Raw genomic sequence first — 17,444 nt, forward strand, 5'->3', positions numbered from 1 at the left:
CGGAGAAGCTGGCCACCTACTCGTAGCTCTCCACGCACCCGGCTTCTGTCTCTGCCTACATGGCGCTTCCGCAGGCACGAGAGGCGCGCCCACAGACACGGGAGACGCGGCCACCGCAGACACTAGTGGCGCGGTACGACGCGGCAGCGATGGCGCCCGTACGGCGTGCTCGCAGTCGTGCCGGCGTGGAGCAACTCGCCACTCCTCTTTGAGCTGAACTGGAGCGGCGAGTTGCTGAACCACGTGCCTGCTTGGGGCGGCAACTGGCTCCGTCGGGCCAAGCGAGGTTGGTGAAGCACTGAGCGGCCTCGCCCGTATCCGGAGGGCTCGGCGGGCCACCCAGCCGGGTAATATGCCAGAGAACGGCTCATCAGAAGCCATCGGAAGGGTGGACAAAATGGTGAAGGAGGAGATGGGGGAGTGGCGGTGGGGTGCGATTCTTGCCCGTTGTTTGTCTGGCCTTGTGTAAATGGAGGGCGGACTGTAGGAGCTTGGCCGGCGTCTGGCCTCGTTTAAACTAAGGGCGGACGGGAGGAGCTCGGCCGGTGTTGCGTTTAATTCCGGCCCGCTCATGAACGGACGTGTGGCCGGAGTAGGATTCTCGGTTTGCATGCGGGTTTAACGGAGGGGTTTAATGGAGGTACCGGGCGTGCAGCGGGCGGTGCAATACTATTCGATTTGACAGCATTAATGAGCCGTCAAATCACAAAGGCCCTCGCCTCTCGTGAAACCGACCGAGCTAGACTGCCACGCCCTCTAGCCTTTTAAAAAATGTATATACTCCACTTTTGTACAGTAGTAGTATCGATGGATTGCGCCATGGAGCAAAACTTGAAATTAAAAAAAAGGTGGTACATATAGAGAGCGCTCGTGAACTATGTGTCATACATGGCAATAAATAAAGTACTACATGATACTAATATATGATACATGGTGCAGGAGTACTAAGTATTATTAATACAGTTTTGCTAGAACTCATCTAGATGAGATATAATTTGGTCTCATTCATCTTTTATAGCCATTGGATGTGATGCTATAAGATGCGTGTGTGCTGACGTGGGTTGTATTTGTTCTTGTGCAACGAACTGACCACTGCATGTCTTATTTGATAGTCTCAAGTCATTAAAAGCATACAAGCCCCACATCTTTTCTTAGTTGATTCCTCTATTTATGTCAAAAAATAAGAAACAACGTGAGAGTTAATGGACCACGCCTATGTGTTTACTAGTATTTGGTTTTCGTAAGATGACTTAATGCTCACCTAGACGGAGGGTGTATTTGATTTGACAGCGGGCGCTGCAGTTCCCGATACGGCTTTAATGCAGACGAGGGAGAGAGTAGCAGTTCCCGATATGTTGAACGGCCAATGCATCCTCCTTCAATTAATGCATGAGGGAAGTAATGGGAGGAGGTCCAGGAAAAGAGGCTGCACGTTGTGAATGCAACGCAGTTTGCCCTCATTGCCCTCATATAAAGGTGCCCCTCCATTCCAATGCATCTACCACATCGTACGCACCTAAGCATTTGCCTAAGCACCTACACTAAGTGCAAAAGAGCTCTCTCCAGACCCATGGCGGCGATGCGCGTGAGCGGCCAGTGGCTGCGCTAGATGGTCCACGATGCCGGCCTGCGGCATGGCGTCGAGGATCGTCTCCAGACGGTGTTGGAGACCGGCTGGTGGATGGCCGCCGTCGATGCCAACTACGACTCTCAATTGGACCAGATGATCGTTGCCACCAACAACAAGTTCACCGTCCTCAAGAAGCTCGCGGACAACATCGCCGTACTCCTCTAGCCCGCGTGCCCAGGCTCCTCAGTGCCTGCCGCCCTAATCGGCCTCCATGGTCGGAACCTCTTTCAAGCACTGGTAGCCCTGCGAGTGCCCGCTGACGCCATGAAGAATGTCCACCTGGAAGTCGCGCTCGCTGCAAGGCGCCTCGCCCTGCAAGAATTCGTTGACCTACAGATCCACGTGTACGAGCAAATCGTGTACATATGTATCTACAAGGCCAGTGAGGACGCTACGACGTTGGCCTTCCTCAATTGGCTGGAAGCCTTGGATGCCTTTGCTGAGAAGCACCTCGACCTCTCCACAAAAGCCGCCGCTCCTTAGCCGCTGGTCGGTGGCCCGGCGCACTAAGTTGAGGAGGAGAAGGTCGTACGTTCGTGGATCCATCGTTCTTCTTGCCTTCTGTAACCACCACTGCGATTGCATCATCGTGGCCTTAATTCTTATTGTGTTGTTGCATTCTTGTTCCAGTCAATACTGACATGTGCGATCCCTTTGCTTAATTATATGCATCACTGTAACTAGTACTCCATCCGTCAATTTATAAGTTGTGCTTACCTTTTCCATCAACTTCATGCAACGCGCGGGCATCTTGCTAGAAACACTAGAATATGTCTGTATAATCTGTATGTGATAGACCATTTGAAATCTCAAAAAAGACAAATATTTAGGTACGGAGGGAGTAATATATTAGGAGTATATCAAAACAATAGTGATTTCTTTCAAGTTTGTGAAAAATACTACTATTCTACTACTTTGGATCCGTCACAACGCACGGGCACATTGCTAGTAAAAGGAAAAGGCATGCCGCGTTCGCGTCGCACCCCCACACGCCCAGGAATCGGGAGTACAACACGGCCCGTCCGGCACGACACATATCTTAGGGAAGGCGTGTTGCCTAGCAGTGGCGGAGCTTGAAGCAAAATGTTGGGCGTGCCAGTCTAGCCAGGCTATAGAAATTACCCTTGCGTTGACGTTCCAAGCCTCAAAACTGGATGTACGACTACGAAAATCCTGCTAGGTTGGGCGGGCCAGGGCACGTGTTGGCCCTCACGTAGCTTCACCCCTGTGCCTAGCATTTTCACTTTCATGTGGGACCGCCGTTGAGCAAACCGACACCCCGCCCGCCGCCGGGTTGGAAAACAGAAAAAAGGGGAAGATCTAGTTGTAGCATAGAAGCCAAGAAATTATGTGTCAGACGGGGCTCGTGATAGAGTAGGAGCATTCCGTACTAGTACTACTCCTACTAGTACTCCCTCCGTTTCTTTTTAGTCCACATATAAGGTTTGGTCAAAGTCAAGCTTTTTAGAGTTTGACTAACTTTATATTAAAAATATAAACATTCACAAAATGAAATCGACATATCAGATGCACTATGAAACATATTTTTATACTATATAGTTTTAGCATTGTAGATTTTCATATATTTTTATGTAAATTTGGTCAAACTTTGTGTAGTTTGACTTTGACAAAATCTTATATGCGGAGTAAAGAGAAACGGAGGGAGTACCAAGTTTGTACTCCTAATACTATATTACTAGTACTACCACTATACAACTAGTAGATACGTGCACGACACAACATCGTAGGAACAAAAAATGGGAAGATCTTGTTTTGGGTGATTTATCTTTTTTTCAATCAACGTAGTATGAATAATATGATGTGGGGGCACCCATGAAGCTTATCTGGCTTGGTTGCATGGCTACGGAAGGTTAGAGAAAAATAAATAGATAATGTGTTTAGAGTGCACTCCACTAAAAAGATATACTTTAGATCCATTGCAACGGACCGGCACATCTATATAGTGTGTGAAAAACTTTGAAAGTTGGTCGTTGGATGAAGCCAATCCGACGGTACAAAGATGGCAAATCCGAGCACTAGTGGCCGTTGGATATCATCCACCAGATTCTGCCACATGTATAATCTAGAAGACTCCATGGTTGAACTTAATTCATGACTAACTTTGCCACAACTAAGCTTAGGCAAAGTTATTGGGCCTGTTTGGTTTGTGACTAACTTTGCCAAAGATTGCCACACCTAAAGTTAGGCAAGTTTGACCAACTTAGGTGAGTGTTTGAATAACTGGTTATATGCTTGGGACTTCTTGGTAAAATATTTACATGCTCCTCCTCTCACTGTGGCAGGCTGATCTTCAAGAGAATATCAAATCCCAACAAGCAGAGACTTCCAAGGCCAAGGATGAGCTCAAGACCGCTTTAGCAGCCATGGAACAACTGAAAGAAGGGTTCAAAACTGAGCGTGCCAACTGGGAGACTGAAAAGAATGCATTGCTGAAGCGGGCTGAAGACGCCGAGTCGGCTCTTAAACCGGTGGCGGAAGAGCTAACTGGGTTGATGCGCCAAGTGAATGTCATGACCTCTGCAATATTTGGTAAGTAATCTTGCCAAGGTTTCTTGAATAACCATCTTTGTAAATTTTTCGGTTTAACATGAAATTCTTAAACCGTTGTAGGTGGCTGCATTGCTCATCTGGGCTCTGATATGCGGATGAAGCTGAAAGCAGCATATACTCTAATTGAACAACCGTATACCGGTGCCCAACGGGTTATCTGTGCAGCTTCATAAAATAATCCGGCCCCCACATTGATCAAGGACACTCTAGCAAGGTTATCCATAACACCAGCACAGATAGAAGAGATGAAGCGATCTGCTGCCAGGGCTGGCGCTTTGTTGGCACTTACCCGAGCCAAAGCATGGATAGCGGACTTGGATCCGGTTGATATTGCTAAGGGCTTTCCTAGTGAACAAGAAAACGGAGCAGAGTTTGATAACGAAGCCCTCAAAGCTGTGACAAGGGAGATGCGTCCTCTGGCGAGTCAATTGGCAGAAGAGGCTAACTTGACGGTTCACCGGTCCTTCTATGATGCCAACAACAAACGGATTGACACTGTCATGCCAGAAGTGCAAAATCTTATCCTGCCAATCCGTAAGCACACTTACGCCCCTGACGTTGATCCGGCTGAACTTATAAGTGAAGAGTTTGTCTTTCAGGCTTTAACCCGGATTGACTGGACCACCACTGACCTCTAGCCACTGGATGGGGAGGAGGCGTCTGAACCGACGCCAGATGGTCCATCAACTTTACGTCAACATGGTGATGAGTCCTGATCCAGCAATCTGATTGATGCTTCATAAACTTTGCTCTATGGAAAGAACAATTCCGTATTTTTGGGTCGTAAAGCGCCTTGTAATAGGCTAGTTAAAATACTTTGATCTGCTGCCATCATGCACTTGGATATACTTTGTTTGATCCGCCATGACAATTTCAGTGATGGCTTATATATTTTTATAATACTATGGAATCCATGTCTGCATAAAAAGATCTGTCCGGGCGGTTTACCACTTGAGGGTCATAATGCCCAAGATAAAGTCTGGCTAATAATCAAAGCGGAATAAATATGAAATAACTCATACATGTGATATAAAATCACTTAGTAAGGGTAAAACCCAGACCTTGAGCTGTTATAACCCTTACCCTATAATGATGTTATGAACAAATCATGCCGGGTTACGATGAACACCAGATGATCAAAGTGGCGACATATAGTCAAAGCCAGGCCGGGTTTTATAAACACCGATTGGATAAGATGGTCTGACAACTTATAGCTGAAAGCCAAGCCGGGTTAACAAACACCGGGATAATATGATTATTGAAAAGTCACACCGGGTCAATGGTCACCAGTTCAAGATAAATTCATCAAAAGGTGAAAACTTAGCAAAAAAGCAAACAAGAAACCATGTAGTCAAGGATTTTCAAGGGATGCCAGGCCCAAATTCGAGGCTTTTCATGGGCTGCCAGGCCACTGAGTTAAACCATTTTGCAAAGCCTTTTAAGATGGGCCTCCAACTAACCAATCGTCGGTTTAACTTTGACAAGTTCAGGGTCTGTATAAGATTGACTTGTCAAACGCTCGGCGGGTCGTGCCAGGATTACCTGGATAGGAGTGGCTTACTTGATGAAGGCAGGTTAACCCGGGGTTTTAGGTGAATACACCAGGCTTCCAACCCGTGGGTTGATACCCAATTACAAGGGTCCTTTCAAACTCTTTGTGGCTTTTGCACAAAAGAGCCCCCAAGTAACTTTGTGAGCTGCGCTCAATGGGTGCCTATGTTTGAGTTGTGCATAACATGCAGACTCTCTTTGGCCCCTTGGGTGTGAAGCTCCCAAGTTGTGTTGTGGCATGATAACCGGTTTAACAGGTAGTACTTTGCTTTGTCAGCTGAAGCCCCCATGTAAACTAAGAGATTTGAAGACAAAACGGCAAAGGCCCTGCTTATAGCAAGGATGCCGGTTTATTATATTGATCATAATATATACATTGTTGAAATATGTACATAAGAAAAGCCTATGGCTCAAGTGTAGTAAGGCCGAAGGAGGGCTATATTCCACGGCCGCTGGGTCTCCTCCTCAGAACTGCGTGAGTCTTCTCGAACGTCAATGAGGTAGTATGATCCGTTGTGCAGATTTTTGCTGACCACAAAGGGTCCTTCCCAAGGTGGGGATAACTTGTGCATATCGGTCTGATCCTGGATGAGCTGGAGCACTAAGTCGCCTTCTTGAAAGGTTCGTGTCTTAACCCGGCGGCTATGATAACGCCGCAGGTCTTGTTGATAAACCGCCGATCGAGCCAAAGCCATGTCCCGTTTGTCATCTAACAGGTCCAGCGCCTCTTGGCGTGATTGCTCATTATCCGCTTCAACATAATTGGCAACCCGGGGTGAATCATGACGAATATCACTTGGAGGACGGCCTCAGCCCGTAAACCATGAAGAAAGGCGTATAACCCGTAGATCGGTTTGGAGTGGTGTTTATACTCCATAACAGAGATGGTAATTCTTCCACCCAACAACCCGGCGTCCGCTTCAAAGGAACCATAAGCCGAGGCTTGATACCCTTCAAGATCTCTTGATTTGCCCTCTCAGCTTGACCATTGGACTGGGGATGAGCCACGGACGCTACAGCAAGCCGGATGTGCTCTCGTTGACAAAACTCCTCCATCTCACCTTTAGAAAGGTTTGTGCCATTATCTGTGATGATGTTGTGTGGAAAATCAAAACAGAAAATGATCATTTTAAGAAATTGAACCGCCGTGGCTGCATCACACTTGCTGACGGGCTCCGCTTCAACCCATTTGGTGAACTTGTCAACCGCCACCAACAGGTGGGTCTTCTTATCCTGGGAACGCTTAAAAGGCCCCACCATATCAAGTCCCCAAGTGGCAAACGACCAAGTGATGGGAATCATCCGTAGCTCCTAAGCCGGAACATGAGCTCGACGTTAAAATTTCTGACAAGCGTCACACCGCTTTACGAGATCCTCTGTATCAGCATGAGATGTCAACCAATAGAACCCATGACGAAAAACCTTAGCCACCAGGGACTTTGAACCGGCATGGTGACCACAATCCCCTTCATGGATTTCACGTAAAATCTCTCCTCCTTCTTCAGGAGAAATACAACGTTGGAATACACCTGACACACTGCAACGGTGTAACTCGCCATTGTGAATAACCATGGACTTGGACCGCCGGATTATCTGTCTGGCGAAAATATCATCATCTGGTATCTCGGCCCGGTTCATATATGCCAAATATGGAACCGTCCAATCCGGAGTGGTATGTAAAGCGGCCACCAATTGGGCCTCTGGATCAGGAACAGCTAAATCCTCCTTTGTAGGCAACTTAACAGACGGGTTATGCAAGATATCTAAAAAGGTATTGGGTGGTACCGGTTTACGCTGAGATCCCAGCTGGCTTAAAGCATTTGCTGCTTCATTTTTACGCCGGTCAATGTGTTCAACCTGATAACCCTTAAAGTGACCTGCCACAATATCCACCTCGCGTCTATAAGCCGCCATGAGTGGATACTTAGAATCCCAAGTACCAGAAACTTGCTGAGCCACCAGATCAGAATCTCCAAAATAGTGAACCTGGCTTAAGTTCATTTCTTTAGCCACACGGAGACCATGGAGTAAGGCCTCGTACTCAGCTGCATTGTTAGTACAAGAAAACATTAAGCGGAGAACATAACAAATTTTATCACCTCGAGGGGCAGTAAGGACAACTCCAGCCCCCGAGCCTTCCAATTGCCTGGATCCATCAAAGTGAATAGTCCAGTACGTATTATCCGGTTTGTCCTCTGGTGCCAGTAACTTGGTCCAATCATTGATGAAGTCAACAAGCGCCTGTGACTTGATTGATGTCCGAGGCATATACTTCAATCCATGCGGGCCAAGCTCAATTGCCCACTTTGCAACCCGGCCAGTTGCCTCCCTGTTCTGAATTATGTCGCCCATAGGAGCTGAACTGACCACTATAATGGGATGGCCTTGAAAGTATTGTTTGAGCTTCCGACTTGCCATAAAAACCCCATAGACTAGCTTCTGCCAATGCGGATACCGTTGCTTTGACTCGATAAGTACTTCGCTGATATAGTAAACCGGCCGTTGAACCGGATACTCCTTACCAGCCTCCTTGCGCTCCACCACAATTGCCACGCTGACAGCACGGGCATTAGCAGCCACATACAATAACAAGGGCTCTTTAGCAACCGGAGCAGCAAGAACCAGCGGTTCAACCAACTGCCGCTTTAAGTCCTCAAATGCCGCATTGGCTGCGTCGCTCCAGACGAAATCGTCTGTCTTCTTCAACATCTGATACAAAGGAATCACCTTCTCTCCCAAACGACTGATAAACCGGCTAAGGGCTGCAATTCGACCCGCCAGACGCTGAACATCATTGATACACTTCAGTTTAGCCAAAGATGTAATCGCTTTGATTTTTTCCGGATTAGCCTCAATGCCTCTATTGGACACCTGAAAGCCTAAGAGCTTACCTGCCGGAACACCAAAAACACACTTGTCCGGATTAAGCATCATTTTGTAAACCCGAAGATTGTCAAATGTCTCCTTGAGGTCATCTATCAAGGTTTCCTTCTTCCTGGATTTCACCACAATATCATCCACATAGGCATGAACATTACGCCCAATCTGTGTGTGAAGACAATTTTGCACACAACTCTGATAAGTTGCCTAGGCACTTTTGAGCCCAAAGGGCATAGAAACATAGCAGAAGGCTCCAAAGGGAGTGATGAAGGCTGTCTTCTCCTAGTCCTTAACTGCCATTTTACTCTGATGATAACCTGAATAAGCATCCAAGAAACTCAGGCGCTCACAACCCGTCGTCGCATCAATAATCTGATCAATACGCGGGAGAGCAAAAGGATCTGCCGGACAAGCTTTGTTCAAATATGTGTAGTCCACACACATACGCCAAGTGGCGTTTTTCTTAAGAACGAGCACCGGATTAGCCAACCACTCGGGGTGAAATACTTCGATGATAAACCCAGCAGCCAACAGTCGGGCTACCTCTTCACCAATGGCCTTGCGTCTTTCTTCGTTAAAGTGGCGAACAAATTGCTTGACCGGTTTAAACTTGGGATCAATATTGAGAGTGTGCTCAGCGAGTTCCCTCGGTACACCTGGCATGTCAGAAGGCTTCCATGCAAAAATGTCCCGGTTCTCATGGATGAACTCGATGAGCGTGCTTTCCTATTTCGGATCCAGATTGGTATTGTTGCTAAACTGTTTGGATGAATCGCGAGGGACAAAGTCAACAAGTTTAGTCTCATCAGCCAGTTTGAACTTCAGGGTCGGGTCATGCTCAGTGGTGGGCTTCTTCAGAGGGGTCATGTCTGCCGGATCAAGATTGTCTTTATAAAACTAAAGCTCCTCTACAGCACAAACCTACTCAGCATAGGCCACATCACCTTCCTCACAATCCAAAGCGATCTTTCGACTTCCATGTACTGTTATAGTCCCCTTATGACCTGGCATTTTGAGCTGCAGATAGATATAGCTCGGTCTCGCCATGAATTTTGCGTAAGCCGGCCGTCCAAAAAGTGTGTGATACGGGCTCTAGATTTTCACCACTTCAAAGGTCAATTTTTCAGACCTGGAATCATGCTCATCTCCAAACACAACCTCCAAAGTGATCTTGCCAACAGGATATGCCGATTTACTTGGTACTACACCGTGAAAAACAGTGTTGGACGGTTTAAGACTCTTGTCTGCCAACCCCATGCGACGAAACGTCTCATAGTACAGGATGTTGATACTGCTTCCTCCGTCCATCAGAACTTTGGTAAACTTGTAACCTCCCACCTGAGGCGCTACCACCAAACCCAGTTGACCCGGATTGTCAATCCGGGGCGGATGATCCTCTTTGCTCCACACAATGGGCTGCTCGGACCACCGTAAATAACGTGGCACTGCCGGTTCAACAGCATTAACTGCCCTTTTGTGAAGCTTCTGATCACGCTTACACAGGCTAGTAGTGAACACATGATACTGCCCACCATTCAACTGCTTGGGGTGACTTTGATAACCTGACTGCTACTGGTTTCCTTGATTATTCTATTGGCTATTACCACCTTGGTTATTCTGGTTGCCTTGATTATTCTGAAATCCAGAGTTTGAACCGCCGTCACCATGAAAACCTGGACCTGAACCGCCCGACGGACCCTGATCATACCGGAAGACATCAGAATTCTTGAACTCCTTCATTATATAACAATCTTTCCAAAGATGTGTGGAAGGGGCCTCCTTGGTCCCATGCTTTGGGCAGGGTTGATTTAACAAACGCTCCAGATTCATCCCTCCACCGCACTGGGGCGGTTTACCTTTACGACGCTGCATATCGGTGTTAGGCACAAGATCTGAACTATCTGCCTTGCGCTTACCGCTATTCCCATGGCCTTCTTGGTTGTGATGCTATCCCTTTGCACCGTCGGTCTTCTTTCCCTTCTCCGGTTTCTCCTCATCATAATCGGGATCCTTGGTATTATCAGAATCGGCATATTTGACCAAGGCTGCCATAAGGGCTCCCATGTCATTGCAGTGGCGCTTGAGTCGTCCCAACTTCATTTTTAGTGACTTAAACCGGCAATTATGCTCCAACGTTATGATTGCTTGACCAGCATTAATCCGGTCTGATGAATGCAAAACCTCCGAAAACCGGTGCACCCAATGAGTTGTTGACTCGTTCTCCCCTTGCACACAGGCATCTAGATGCACAATGGACATCGGTTGTTTGCAAGTGTCTTTGAAATTAGCTATAAATCGGGCCTTCAATTGATCCCATGACTCGACGGAGTTGGCTGGTACGGTTTTCAACCAAGTACGGGCTATCCCTTCCAACATCATCGTGAAGTACTTTGCACAGGTCGCTTCATCCACATCCAGCATCTCCATCGCCATCTCATAACTCTCGACCCACGCCTCAGGTGGCTGATCCGCGGTGTAATTAGGCACCTTACATGGACCCTTGAAATCCTTGGGCAGTCACACATTACGGAGAGCCGGAATAAGACACGGCACTCCCCAGGAACTAAAAGCAAGCCCGGTGCCTCAGTCTACTGACACTGCTGGCTGAACCGGGGCGGGTTGATAACGACCCGCATATTGTGCTGCCAAAGCGGCCTCCCTTCTTGCTCTACCATTATCCACCACGTCTTGAGCATTACGGCGCCGCGCACTGCTAGATACTTCTGGTTCATCCATGTGCCTGCTATAGATTTTGCTCGAATGGGGGGTTGAATAAATTCTATCTCGGCTATAGGAATAAGCCTGCTGCTGCACCATGGCGGTTTGAAGAAGATCCCTGGCCCACTGCGTCTCAATCGCTGCCAGTGAATCGCCCTCCATTGGAATGGCTGCCAGGTGAGATGCTGCGGCAATCATGTTATCCAAAGGGCTCGAGAAGTGACTCGATGGTGTGGACACGTGTTGCGGCGGGTTATCCGTTTGTCGAGGTGGTTCCGTCATCCATGGTTGATCCAGCGCTGCCCTAGGCGCACCGGTCCGGTTTGCAGCTGCCGGATTACTCGGCCCAGCCCCCGGTGTATTAAAGAGATTCAACCCTTTGAAGACTAGTTGCATACGCGATCGGTACTTCCTCCGCATTACATCGTTTGATGCATTCTGATCCAACAGGAGCCGGTAATTCTGCGCCTGTATCTGCTGTGACTGGGCATCCAAAGCGGCTCGTTCTTCAGCCATCCTAGCATCCTCAGTTGCCAGGTCCTCCTTGGCCTGTGTTATCTGGTCCTTCAGCTTCGCAATGTCCGCATTGTGCTGATCCTGCGTCTCTGGGGTAACTTCCGTGGTTAACAAGGTCGCCTAGGCATCCATCAAACCGGAGAGAACTTGACCCGGTCGGCGCCCCGGGCCTCCTTCCGCGGCCGCTGATCCGGCATTCATTGTTGCTGTAGATGAAGACTGCAAAGTGGGCTGTGTTCTGGCCATGTAAACAGCAACCCGGCTTGGCGGTTCAAGGAGGTCCGAAATACTGTTGCCATCGGAATATCCTTCGAACACGCCATCATGAATTTGGTATAGGGACTCGATTTCACCAGTGGATGACTCGCTGTCGGAGTAAACAGCCGTCTCGCCTTCAGACACTGGTTCAGATCCAATCCCATGAACACATCCTATGAACGCACGCTTCACGGCGGGCTTAACCTGGGCAGGACTCGCACGCTGAGCCGTCGCGACGAGGTCGGTGCAGATGTCCGGCTCAGGGCCCGGTTCGCCGATCTTGCCGATGAAGACATGAATTCTGCCAAAGGGGACCCGGTACCCGTACTCGATTGAGCCGGCCTCGGGTTCCCATCCTTCATCGTCGATGTTGAGTTTGCCACGACGACTCTTGGTCATCCGGCCAACCACGTACCCCTTGAGTCCTTCAGAGTTTCCCTTCAAGAACTCGAAACCATTGTGCAATAGCCCCACGGTGGGCGCCAACTGTCGTGGAATTAACACGTCAGATGTCCTCATTGAAGGACTTAGTCGTATAGCCATCGCGACGGGTTAGCTTGAAGGGGTTAAACCAGACAAGAGACACGGGAGTTTTATACTAGTTCGGACCCTTCATTGAAGGTAAAAGCCTACGTCTAGTTGTGATGGGATTGATTGGGTTTCGATGACCAGGGAGCAAATACGCTTTGCCTGAGTCTCGAGTTGTCGTTTCTTATCCTTGAACTACCGCCGGGTCGTCCCTATATATACATAGGTTGACGCCCGGCCGGTCTACAGAGTCCCGAGGCCGACTCATACAAAGTGTCCGACTCGGTCTCTCCTTTCCTAACCTACAATACAAGTTACATAACCATGGCGGTTTACTACTATGGGCCCTAATCTGCCTCTGGGCTCCGGGCTTCTAGTCTCTTTAGTAACACGCCATCTTCTGGGTCTTCGTGAGCTTCAATATAGTTGAGGGTGAACCGGGCCCTCCTGGCCGGTTTACACTCAGTAGTTACATCCTCAACACTTCACCATGTGTAAATACCTATATTCGCCCTTCAGCAATCAATGGCTAGAATAATATCCTCACAAAAGTTTTGCCCACAGAACACGAGTATATAACAATGCATGGTCTGTTAGTTACCTTGAAGAATTTGTTTGTGAGGACAGAACATGATTACGTAACATGCATGACATGGTAGTTTCCTGTGAAGAATCGATTGCGAGATAACATGAGTATAACCATGCATGGCACTTCTATATTTTCGAACCCAGTATACATTTCCCTGTATTTTCCTCCCAGTTCCAACAGGGACATATCAATGCTGTTTCTTGCATTATCCTACTCATACTCTGAACAATGCTTATCTTACATTAACAATGCATGTCCTTTTTGATATGATGCAGTGTCCCTACAGTTACTGCCCTTTGTAATCACACCACCTTTGCCAAAAACAGGGAAGCACAACTGGTTCCTCGCTCGATCAGATGACGACAAAAGACTGATGATCATTCGGACACATGAGCCAGAAAAGTTATATTGCAAAAACCCCACTGTATACAAGCACCGTGTAATACGTGAGTATCCGGACAGTGTTGTTATGTCTATGAGCAGGATACCAGCTTGTTGGGGCCTTTAGGATTTTTTAGTTGGAGGCGGGTAAACAACCTTTGTTCACACTCTCTGTTTCTCAGACTCAATTATCTGATTAACCAGGAGATCACCGTTGGCAAGGACCTTGATGGCAGGGAGGCTCTATTTGCTATGGAAAACTGTGTCTACACTGCAAGCCCTAGGAGTTCGGGAGCAAACTCCCCTGATTGTCAATGATACAGCCTGTAGCCAAAAGAAGGTGAGAATGACAAAGGCATCCGGATTAACTTTGATTTTTGGACGTCTCAATTACGATAGGCAGTGATGTGGTTCGAGCCTTCAGGTTGATAGGTAATTGGGTTGTTGCATCGAAAGGGTGGAGTACTGGTGTCTCCGGATCACTGGTCGCTGAAGCGGGGCTGCAAATTATGATGGTGTTGGATCATCTCTTCGAATGACTTTGTTGTCTTTGCTGTTGGTTCTGGATGGGTAGTTCTTTATTTTGTTATGCATATTCCTTGTCATTTGGTCATCCTCGTCTATGTCACTCTTTCTATGTAATAGTTGCTTCTGTTTAGAATGTCATTCTCGTCTGGATCACGAGAGTTTGACGCTGCAGATGGGTGCGTTTTTGTGGTGTAGCAAGACTTCTTATGAACTATCATGTCTTGTTGTTTATGTCAGTAGTAGTCACTAGCCAGTGTTTGAATGTTGTATATATCGTTATTTCGAACTGTTTATTGTCTCGAACTACTGTTGGGCTAAATGAGGGCATCACCATTCTCCAGTGTTCAGAGTATATCTCCTGTTTTCAAGTTATATAATTTGAGCTCACTGTCTTTTTGATGATGTACACTTGTTTCGGCCAGTGAGGTGTCGTTGAATATGGGCCGAGTAGTAACGCAATGCCAAACAGGTCAATTATGACTCTCGGGCCGGCCTCTCAAAAGATCCTGAAAAAAAGGCTGGGCTCTCCAAAAAAGAAAGAATAAGGACTCTTAGGCCGACATGTGGGTGCCACCGGTGTTTTCGTGCGCTTGCGCGCCGAGAGCATATTGGCGCGTGCTCGAAATTCATGCTACCTTTTCATCCCCAGTCTCCCGCCCCTCCCCCACCTCTGGAATCTCGATTCCTACTCCAGTTCCCCCAAATCCCCCTCATGTACTCCCTGTACTCAAGCGCACTATCATGTCACCGGTCAACGCAGATCTACGAGCTAGAGATCCTGAGGTCCGTCCTGCCTTTGGCCGCTGCGTGCTGTCGCTCAATAGTGGCATGGCGGTGCTTGACGACCAGTTTGCTGGCAAAGTGCTGATGGTAACCATCAACGGCGACCGGCCTCCCGTCTCGCCGGACAACCTTGTCAAAGCTCTTGGCATTGCGTACGGCATCCAAATAAGTGACTTGCTCGTTGAAGTCTGTCCGCCATCGGCTGATTTCTTCGTCAGGTTCCCGACAACTTTCGACTGCAGTCGTGTGTTCGAATCTTCCCGGCGTTTGTTCTGCGATGGCGCGCTGGTGAGCTTTGATCGGTGGCACCCATGATGGGGCTCGGTGCCCTCTGAGCTTGAGTTTTTAACAAAGCTTACCTTCCACGGCATGCCTCGACGTGCTTGGGACAGCGAGTCCATGAACGAGCTTATCAACGACCTTGGAGGTGAGCTCGTAAGTATGTTTGTTCCTCCAGACAGCTGGGCTATGATGGTTATGGCATGGATGAAGAAGTCGTCCACCATACCGAAGGTGATTGGTGTTGAGATACTGGTGCAAGAACCGGGGTTGTACTATTCGTCGCCACCAAGGCCGCCGCGGACCACGCTAGGGAAGTACCTGGATCGAGTGTTCGTGCATGTCGAAGAAGTGGTCAATCCATCAATCGAAGTCCTTCCGCCGCCGCTGGTGCCAGGGTCCGTCGACGACGTCCATTATAGGAGTCAACGTTAGACTTTCTCCGTGTTGCTCGGAACGATGGATGGCACAGGGCCTACTCCACCGCGCGGTGGAGGCCACTGCTTCTTTGGGAGAAGAGGCGGGGCTGGCTGCCTGGATGTGCTCTAATTTGAGGTAACAACTGAATCTTGTCAGATAGTACTAGTTAAATCCGAGCTATGGGTCTGAAGCACTGATATGCCAGTACATTTGATTGTGACCTGTTCTAGTTTTGTACCTGAACTTTTTTCAGAAAGGGTTGTACGTCAACTTAATGTGCTAGCAAAACTTATTGTGTTGTCTCTCTGTTTTCTTTGCACAACATTCAAGATATTTCCCCGTCATTTATAAAGACGATGAACCATTATGTATGACTTCGTCGGTTTCAACATAGCCCTTCCCGTAGCGATCCACTGCTTCCATCCTGATTGTGCCGCCTGTATGAAATTTTTGTATGCAAGTTCAGTGTGCTATGATGTTCTATATGATTGTGTCAACTATATAAGTTTTTACTGAGCATCAGCAATGCATATGGCTGAAAGATGTATTTACGAGCATCGACCGATGGATCACACACACACACACACACACACACACACGCGCGCGCGCGCGCACGCGCACACGCACAAGTGGGATCCGTTGAATTATTTATTTGCTCGTGACAGCTTTTAATTATGTTCCACTGTAATCTAACTTTTTTCTTAAGTTATTAATTGAGCTTAGTGACTTCAAAAAGTTGTACAGAAGCCTTGTTTGGGCCTTTACGGAGTCGCTGAATGTGGGCTGAGTAACCATGTTAGGTTGTACTGTACTACACAGGCCTTTTTTTTCAACATCAGCAATGCAACTGGGCCGACAGTTGTACACAATACCCGGGTCAACTTGTTATCCGCCCCGCTGGGCTGCAAAGTTTCCTAGGAGGTATGCATTAGGATTAACAAGAAAATAGACTTTAAGAAATAATAAATGGGATGTAATTATAATAACTGGGCAATTACTATGCACCAAACACGTAATTAGTTTGAAAAATATATTATTTTTGGAATTTGGAAATTTTAATTTCATTACTTGTTGCGCGCGCAATATTTCGTTGGATTTTTACGTAATACAACTTTATTTTGAAATTATATTTAACCTAACTAGAAATTTCGGATAAAAATATTTCGGATCCCATGAAAATGTGGGAATTTTTTTTTTGAATTCTGTTTTGAGCGGTTGTTTGAAATTATTAATCATTGTCCTAGCTAGAAGTTGGGATGTACTTTTAACATACTGTAAATGGGCTGTAGTAAATTCCATTAGAATTAAAAAATGGGTTGTACATTCTTACAGATTGCAAATGGGCTATATGTTCTCTGCCAAATCTGAGTTGTGGGCCTACTAAGTTGACGCGTACCAAGGGCTTTGTCAACTTAGTCAATATAAATGATTCTAGCTGCAGTGATCGTACGATGTCCATCCAACGACCGTAGTGCTTCTTCAACCTCTGGTGTTCTTGCTCCAGCCACCCAAAGCAGCGCCGGTCGTGTCGCATGCTCCTGCCTCCAGTGGCCAGTTGTGATGCTGCGGAGGCCTCACCGCCCCGAACTACTCCCACCGCTGGCCAGGCCATCCCTCTACCCACCCACACCCCCTGTTATTCTGCGGCGACGGCAGCCTCACACCGCAACCGAACCAGTGAACCCTCGTACTCCTCTCTACGCGGGCTTCCGCTGCTGCGTCTTCCCCGGCTCTGCGTCGTCCCCTTCCTAGGCCTCGCCGTCGTCCGGACCACCGTCCTGGTGCTCTCAGCGTGGCGCGGTCAACATGGTC

This window comes from Triticum aestivum, chromosome 2B (genome assembly GCF_018294505.1).
Source record: "Triticum aestivum cultivar Chinese Spring chromosome 2B, IWGSC CS RefSeq v2.1, whole genome shotgun sequence".
In the NCBI taxonomy this organism is placed as follows: domain Eukaryota; kingdom Viridiplantae; phylum Streptophyta; class Magnoliopsida; order Poales; family Poaceae; genus Triticum; species Triticum aestivum.